Genomic DNA, 8420 nt, shown 5'->3' with positions numbered 1-8420 from the left:
GGGACTTTATGGGTCCATCATTCTACCACCAATTCCCTTCCAAATGAGATGTCCTCAGTCTGAGAGTCTAAAAATGTCCAGAGATAAACTATAGGCACAGAATGGTCAGTGGGGCTCTCTGACAGCTAAAATTCGCTGGGGTGTTATCTGACAGTGAACAGAAAAAACAGGCAGAAACAATGTGGTCTTGATTATGGGAAATTGTTGATGTCTTCACCTGAACGGTTTGCAGGTTATTGTTGATTACAGCACAGGTAGAAAGCCCCCGGGAGGACTTAGAGAAAGCAGATGCTGCTTCGGCAAAGCTGCAGTTGTGTGGGTTGCGGTCCAGGGCAGCATGATGACTATAGTTGATAAAACTATCCTGTATAGTGGACATTTGCTAGGAAAGTGGATTTCAGATGTGCTCACCACAAAACCAAAATGTGGAGATGGATTTGACTGTAGTAATCATTTCACTATATTTGCATATCAAAACATCATGTTTTACTCCAAAACAATTGTTATTAAAAATATAGTCCTCGCTGGTTTGGCTCAGTGGGTAGAGTGTCCGCCTGCAGGGACTGAAGAGTCCTGGGTTTGATTCCGGTCAAGAGCATGTACCTTGGTTGCAGGTCCGATCCCCAGTGCTGGTCAGGACACCTGAGGAGGCAACCAACTGATGTTTTTCTCTCTCTCTCTGTCTCTTCCCTTTCCTTCCACTCTCTCTCTCTCTCTCTCTCTCTCTAAAAAAGAAAAAAAAAATATCCTCGTGTGAGGATTAACAAAAATCAATAAAATGTTTAATATATATACATTTAAAAACATTTTCTGATTCACTTAAACGCTTTCATTTTAATAGATTTGTTTGTTCTTAGTGAAAACTTTGGTGAGATTGAGCTGTGCCTTCCACAGGAAATGAAAAGTGGCTGAGAGATTTTTCCTAAGCTCTATCTGTCTCCTTTGTGATATGTCTTTGCTCCATCTCTCAAAATTTTAAGAATCTCCCCTTCACCGTAAATAGAACAAAATGTAAGTGTCCTTGAAGCCACGGTAAATGGATGGGCTGAGACTGATGTGGTCTGGCGCTCTTGTAGTGACTAGAGTGAGGCACCCATGGTTGTCAAGTTCAGAGAGGAAGGCCCAGAGCGCCTGCACCCTGAGGGAGAGCCCCTTCTCCATGGCCTTAGCCACCCCATGCTCTTCCTTCTTTTCCCTTTCTCCCCACCCGCCTTTCATCATCCTCAGAAGCCCATGTGTGTGAAAAGCAACAGAGGAATGTGGGTGGGTTGACTTGTATAATTAAATCCATGTTGCATCGTGTTCTTTAAAATTAATAAGGAATTCATCCCATTGAAACTCACCATGACATCTTCCCTCTGACTCAGATTTCTTTTGCTTTTCTCTCCTTTCCTTGGCTAAAAGCATTAGACATGGGGCTATGGTTCAAATTAGTATCCTACATTTTTCTTTATTTTTTTTTAATTTGAACTTTTCTGTTTAGTGAAGAATTTAATTCATTTATATTTCATTTTTCTTCTAGCCCACGTATCCACCATTGTCTTTTCTCTTCCTTGTCCTAGGACATTTAGTAAAGGGGAAAACAAGGGAGCTCTTCGTCTTGCTTGTGACTACAGAATTTCGGGGTGGGGGTGGGGGAAGGGTTGTACACTGCTGACCCGACCTTGACAATCCCTACACTGTCCTTGGAAGCTCTTCTTTCCCTAGCGCTTCATATCCTGCCATCATGCAAACCAAGCTCTCACATATGCCCATGGGGGCCAGAGGGAGCTGTGTGTGTGAGACTGAGACAAGAAGAACCAATGAACAAATGGTGCTTCTAAGTTCCTGGGTCATGTTGCAAAACACCTTTTTATTGGGGGTAATAATTTGACTTCATTCCCTTATAAAAGTGGATTTATGTGATGGATATATATTTTTCTGACACTGTTCTTGTGGGATAGTGATTCTATCAGGATTGGATTCAACTGTAACATAAACCCAAAATAAGTGACTTAAACCTGATAAAAAATTTTCCCTATTTATGTACAAGACCAGTAGTCCTGGCTGGTATGATGGCTCGATTCAGTGGCATCTTCATCAGTGATGCAGACCTTGTACAGCTCAGGTGTGATTCTCAGCATCATAGTCCAAGTAGGTTGTTACATTGTCATTTTAAGAACCTTCTTATAAACCATCCAAAAGAGTCCATCCCCTTCCTTTGTAGCTCCTGACATTGACCTCCCATGGAGCCCAGTTTAGCTTCATGCATGACATCTGGGGAGAAGGCGTGAGACCAATACAGGCTCGATTCTGAATTGTGCTGCTTATCGGATGTGAAATTTGAGAAAATCCCTTAATCTCTAACAGGCTATATTTTTCTCATATGTAAAATGGAAAATACAATATATATGTCTTAGGGCAGTATGTGCATAAAAGATGATAATATATGTAAAATAATTGGCCTATTGATTAACGTGATAACAAGTACCTTTTTACTCTTGCTGAGTGGTTTTTCCATTTTCAAAGCAAACAAACCTATGTTTAGAGACCATTTATTTTCTCCTAGTAAGACAACAACCCCAAAAGTGGGCTGTATGTTCTTAGAAGCTGTTCTCCCAATTAGGAAAAAAAATAATGTGAAGAGGGCAACCTCAACCTCATGGTTGTTGCACCTTCAGTTTCTCTCTGTCATTGCTACTTTCACCTGTCGAGGACCCAGGGGATTGATGGTAAATATCCACTCTCCACTCCCTTCTTGTCCAGTGTTTCTTAAGCTGCAAGTTGAAAAAAAACCCATTGGTGATGTCAATGTACTAGGTCATGACCAGCACTTTGTTATGAAAAAATGGAATGGAATCGTAGGTTAGAAAAAAATGTGAGGTGCCTCACAAATAATCAAGATATCTTTTGCATGGAAGGGGTTTCATATATATGTGTGTGTGTTCATGTATTTTTATTCTATTCTATAAAATATATTTCTTAAAATGGGTCTTGAATCTTGAAAAAAAGAATACAGTGGGAGAATCACTCTACCTGACATTAAGGTTTATTATATAGATACAGTAATTAATATACCTGGCATTTGCAGATCAATGGAACAAAATAGAAAACTCAGAAATAGACCTCTATAAATATGCCCAATGGTATTTGACAAAGATGCAAAAGCAATTCAAGTGGTGGAAAGTGCAGTTGGTCTTTTCCATTCAAATGGCCTTAAAAAAAACAGGTCCAAGTAGCTCATTATCACATCTGCATTCTAAGTAGCAGCAAGAGCACAAGAGAAGCCCCAGGTGCCAGCTGTCTTTTAAGAAAAATGCCTGGAACTGCCTTTGGGACTTTAGCTATGTGCCACTAGCTTAGTGCCACAACCGTACTAACGGAAAGAAAACCTGAGAAAGGCCATCTTTATTCTGAGCAGTCACATGCCCAGTTACAATTTCTATTATTACATTGAAGTAGAAAAAAAAAATAGAGCCCTAACTGGTTTGGCTCAGTGGATAGAGCGTCGGCCTGCAGACTCCAAGGTCCCAGGTTCGATTCCGGTCAAGGGCATGTACCTTGGTTGCAGGCACATCTCCAGTAGGGAGTGTGCAGGAAGCAGCTGATCGATGTTTCTCTCTTATCGATGTTTCTAACTCTCTATCCCTCTCCCTTCCTGTCTGTAAAAAATCAACAACAAATATATATATAGATACTGGGTGGCAATTTACTGTCTGTGCTACACAGAGATGTGCAAGTGTTGACTTCCACCTCTCCTGGACACCAAAATATTTCTGCAGCACATATTAGACCCATAATTACAAACCTCGATGCCTCCTTCATGCATGTAAGGTAAAGTCCAAACTCCTTCATAAGGATATTTATGTTCTGGAACATTTGCCCCAAGCCTAGATCTCCAGCCAGCCCCAGCCCACTACATTCTGTGAATGGGAAGACTACCACCTCAGAGTTCCTGCTCAAGGTCTTCCTTCCCTGGATCGCTGTTCCACACCCACCCCACTCCTACAGGGAACCAATGATGCCTCACTTTTCAGCCTAGAAAAATTGTTACCTTCTCTGGCTGATGCCCTTCCAGACTTCACAAACCCAGCAGAAGTAACTGTCCCCCTCCCTAGGCTTCCATTCATTCATAAGTATATTGATTATGGCCCTCACCTCATGTCTTACTGTGACTTATTTATCTGTTATTTGTTGCTGTTTTCATTTCGTTTCACTTTTGCTGGGGACTAGATACTCCTCCAATACAGGGCCTATCTTCCTGAATCCTAGTTCCAAAAATCTCTGAATCTCTCAACACCCTGAAAATTATTTGTTGAATTACTGAGAAGTTGCTCAGGGGCAAAAACTAGAAAGAAAGAAAAAGTATCTCTTTACAACAGGTGTGCTTTGAATGGACAAAGCTGTTATTTCCCAGGTTTAGTTGTGAAGAAATAATCTCTGTTTAGAACCGCTTAAAAGAGCTAAGGTGAAAAGGATGATTCTTTGACATTTCGGGGGTCCTATTTCACTGTAATGAGCAAATTGGAATCAAAGTAGAGCACAGGAAAGTCCCTGGGACATCGTGTTTCTGCAGTGGGAGCACCTGTCGGCTGGAGGGAGGAAGAAGTCTTCAGATTTCAGCACACAGAGTAGCAAGGAGAGCTTCAAAAATACCATTTCTGTAGTTATATATTTAGGAGAAAATCCTCTTCTCTCTAAGGAAAAAAAAACACACACAAGTTTTATTCTTGGAAGTCATGCCTTTTTTTACATAAACAGTATTTTATATTTTATTAGTATTTGTAAATTTGTGCTTGACAGGTGTCACATCCATAAACTTATTTTTAGAGAGGAATTAAATGGAAAACCTTATTACTATTAAATATCACCTCCCAATTTCCCCGTCCCTTGAACCCCAGAAAATTACCATTCTACTCTCTTCTTCCATGAGTTTGATATTTTAGATTGCTCATGCAAGTGGAATCATGCAGCATTTGTCCTTCTGGTCTGTCTTATTTCACTTAGCGAAATGTCTTTCAGGTTCACCCATGTAGTTTCAGATGGCAAGGTTTTCCTTTTTTAAGGCTGAATAACATCAATTTTATGTATATGTCACATTTTCTTTATCCATTCATCTACTGATGGACATTTAGGTGTTTCCACATCTTGGCTATTGTGAGTAATGCATGCCTCCTTTTTTGAATCAGATACTGTGTGACACATTCATCAGTAACATTCTTCAAGTGCAAATTGGCCTTCATAAACCTCAGTTTCTTAAAGCTGTAAAATTTAGATCCCTGGTTGTGGCAGAGACAGTTTTATTTATTAGATCTGCATTTGCTCCTTTATATTTCCCAGTCTTCCAGTTGGGTCAGGGCCATGTGACATATTTAACACAATAAGCTGTAAACAGAAGTGTCATTCGTCACTTCCCATCATGGTAGGTAAGATCCACTGTCTCCTATCCTGGTCTTCCCATGAGGGACACGGGTGCCGCATAGTTGCAAGATGGAGTGAGATTTTACATGAGTGAGAAACAAAACATCAATGTTTCAAGCCACTGAGATTGGGAGTTTGTTGTCCCAGGTAGGATTACTAACCATGACGAATACGCTGACAGTGCAAAGTTCTGAGGAGGATCAAACGGGTCATACACATACAAGCTTGAGCACAGCGTCTGAGAGAAATACCCAGCAACCACACAGTGACATCAGGTTCATCAGTTAGAACATGGCTATATTGAAAGAAAAATGTCCAAAGGACAGGAAAACTTCACTCTAGAATTGAACTTGAGAGCTGGACTTAGAAGTTATTTAATCTGGTGTTTTCCAAACCTGTATAATTATAAACGCAGGTTCTTAACAGAAAATACGTATTTCAAGGCCTTGGCCCAGTTATAATGAATCAGAATCTCTCAGGAAGGTTTTGATCCCAATTGTTTTGATGGTTTTTTTATGGGAGGAAAGTGAGTCGCAGGAGGGGAAGGACTCTCTAAGACCACTGAACTGATTACGGAGCATGCTGGGATTAGAACCCAGCTTCCACGAGATCTAATGCTTTACTTCTGGGCTCACGTAATATTGTTCTAATAGAGTGAGGCCAACACTGACCCTTTGTCCCCCTTTCTCTGATAAATCATGTCAAGACCTGCAAATGATTTTACCCCTTAACAATGAAAAGAAGATGTAATTTTAAAATTACCTTGGATGTACAGTAAAAGCAGCATTCCCATAATCAATCATCCCAAATCATGGGGTTATTTGGAGCTATTTGAAGGAAAGTAAATTGAAAACATGTTGTTAAACAATGCACCAAAGAGTTATCAAATCATAAACATCTAGATTACTTTAACATGTTGATTATTCCACATTTAGGGTCTCCTTACAAAGTAATTCTGGTCATGAAGAGACCTGGAAAATTCAATGGATCCCTTCCTAAGTTGTTAACTGTATTGGGTTCAATCACTTGGCCATGTGAGAACAGATGTTATAGTTAAAAAAATCATATATATAAATATATATATGTACATATATGTGTGTGTGTATATACATAAATACTTCTCTTTGGAGCTATTATTCACACTTTTCACTAAGCAGAAGACACGGAGGCCTGTTATTAGGACATGTCTCTAAGGATATAGAAATAGCTTGGGGAATGCAGTGGTATAACACTGAACACATTAAAATCTATCTGGAGCTTTGGAAATCAAATATACAGACATTCCATAATGACCATTGGGTTTTAGCGTAATTCCTGAACCTGAAAATTCATAACTAAATAATGGCAGCACATTTATGACATAAAATGACTTAAACCATTTGTTTATTATTATATGTGGATTTTAAGTTTTATGTTTAAGAAAATTGAAAGCCTACCCTTTTCCCCCCTTGGAGAGGTGATATACCAATTACCTTTGAGAGTCTTTGTTTTTCTCACTGGAAGAAAGCGAAACCAGGACTGAAATTTACGTCAGGGCATCTATTTGGTTATCAAATCTATGATCACACGCCCTTGTAAAACTAAACCAAATTAAATTAATCTGTGTTGAAAAATAAATGATGTAATTCCTGGAGGATCCCGTTTTACTCCAAGGATGGTGGCCCGGCTCTTCTGAGCAGCCTGTATGAAAGCAAAGTCTGAAACAGTTCTTGAGACGGAAAAGAGGAAATTGCCTTGAGTGTGGCAGGTGTCTGGAAGGAGCCACTACCCGTGAGTGATCTATGATCTAAGGGGTCATCATTATAAGACTTAATTATACGTGCATTCTTCCTGAGACCGGAGTCAAAGACTGAGCTCGCAAATTAATCTCGATGTTATTTCTTCTTTGAGCTCTAAAGCGAGCCCAGGGCAGATGAGGAGTCATTCATCTGACTGAGCATCGCAGTGCATCCTCTGACTTCTCTTGGAATGGATTCCTTATGTGGACACGATGTGAGTTGAATTGCATCTGGTTATTGTTTTTAGAGAATTCTGCTGAAATTCAAACTGAGCCTGTTACTGGGAGCTGATTCATCAGGGCCGGCCCCGCGTGAGAACCAGAGTGGAACTGGGACGTGTAACAACTAAGAGGTCGCACTGCGGGCGTCCGTCCAGGGACACATTAAAGCGGGGTGGCCCAGGGGCCGGGAGAAGCACATGCAATGCACTCCTGGACTGAGCAGCCTCTGTTAGGACTCTGGTAACAGCTGAGAGAGGAGTGACAGCAGCATGGTGGTAGGAAGACGGGATTTGAGATCAGACGTGGCTGAATCTTGAGCCTGGCTCTACCGTATAGGAGATACAATGTTGGAGTCCGTTCTGTGAACTCTCTGAGCCTGTCTTCCTACTGGGGAAATAGTAAAATAGTGCCTGCCTTATGGAGTTGTGAGAATTAATGGGAGACTTGTACATAGTGCCTGGAACCTGGTAGGTCTCAAAAAAAAAAATATGGGTGGAAAAGGCAATTTTTCAATAATCTCATCAGCAACTCACACATATTGAACATTCATTATGTGTAAAGCACTTTACCTTCTAATGATGCCTCGCACACACCTAGCAGGAGCAGATACCCAATAAATCAGTGCGGGAATGACAACATGGGGCTGAATCACTTTAGTATTCACTGTCTTTGGCCATGAGAGGAGAGAGCGGCATGACCGGTGGGAAATGCCCAGGTGCCAGTGCTGTGGGTCCCCGCAGTGCACACGGAGGCTTGGGCGTCTAGGGGAGAGGGTCCTCTCCTCGCCTCGGGTCCCTCTCTCCTGTGCACAGCTGCACCTTGGCCGCTGGGGTGGTAGTTCTCATTGAGTGTTTTGTGGCCTTGCTGCTTCTGAGTCCAGAGGGTAAAAACTGAAACACAAACTAAAAATGTCAAGTTCTATTCTGCTCCCAGAGCTCCCCAGGGCCGGGCAGAGGTTTTGCAGTTTCACCACAAGCATTTACAGGGGCCGCACACTTTGGCAGGACTGAGTCTCCAGATA

The 8420-nt window shown here is 41.2% G+C and overlaps 1 long non-coding RNA gene across 1 annotated transcript; it reads right to left on the bottom strand.

The window, feature by feature from the left end:
- Positions 1 to 3679: 3679 nt before the first annotated feature.
- On the bottom strand, positions 3680 to 7811 carry LOC106727606. The gene is made up of 3 exons (XR_001363837.1): positions 6873 to 7811; positions 6163 to 6227; positions 3680 to 4676 (listed from the first exon to the last, which is right to left on the bottom strand). It is a non-coding gene; the product is annotated as an uncharacterized LOC106727606 (long non-coding RNA).
- Positions 7812 to 8420: the final 609 nt, after the last annotated feature.

The sequence above is a fragment of the Myotis brandtii genome, unplaced genomic scaffold, assembly GCF_000412655.1.
Source record: "Myotis brandtii unplaced genomic scaffold, ASM41265v1 scaffold454, whole genome shotgun sequence".
NCBI classification, from domain to species: domain Eukaryota; kingdom Metazoa; phylum Chordata; class Mammalia; order Chiroptera; family Vespertilionidae; genus Myotis; species Myotis brandtii.
Note: the sequence above shows the minus strand (reverse complement) of the source record. Positions and strands in the feature narration are given on the sequence as shown.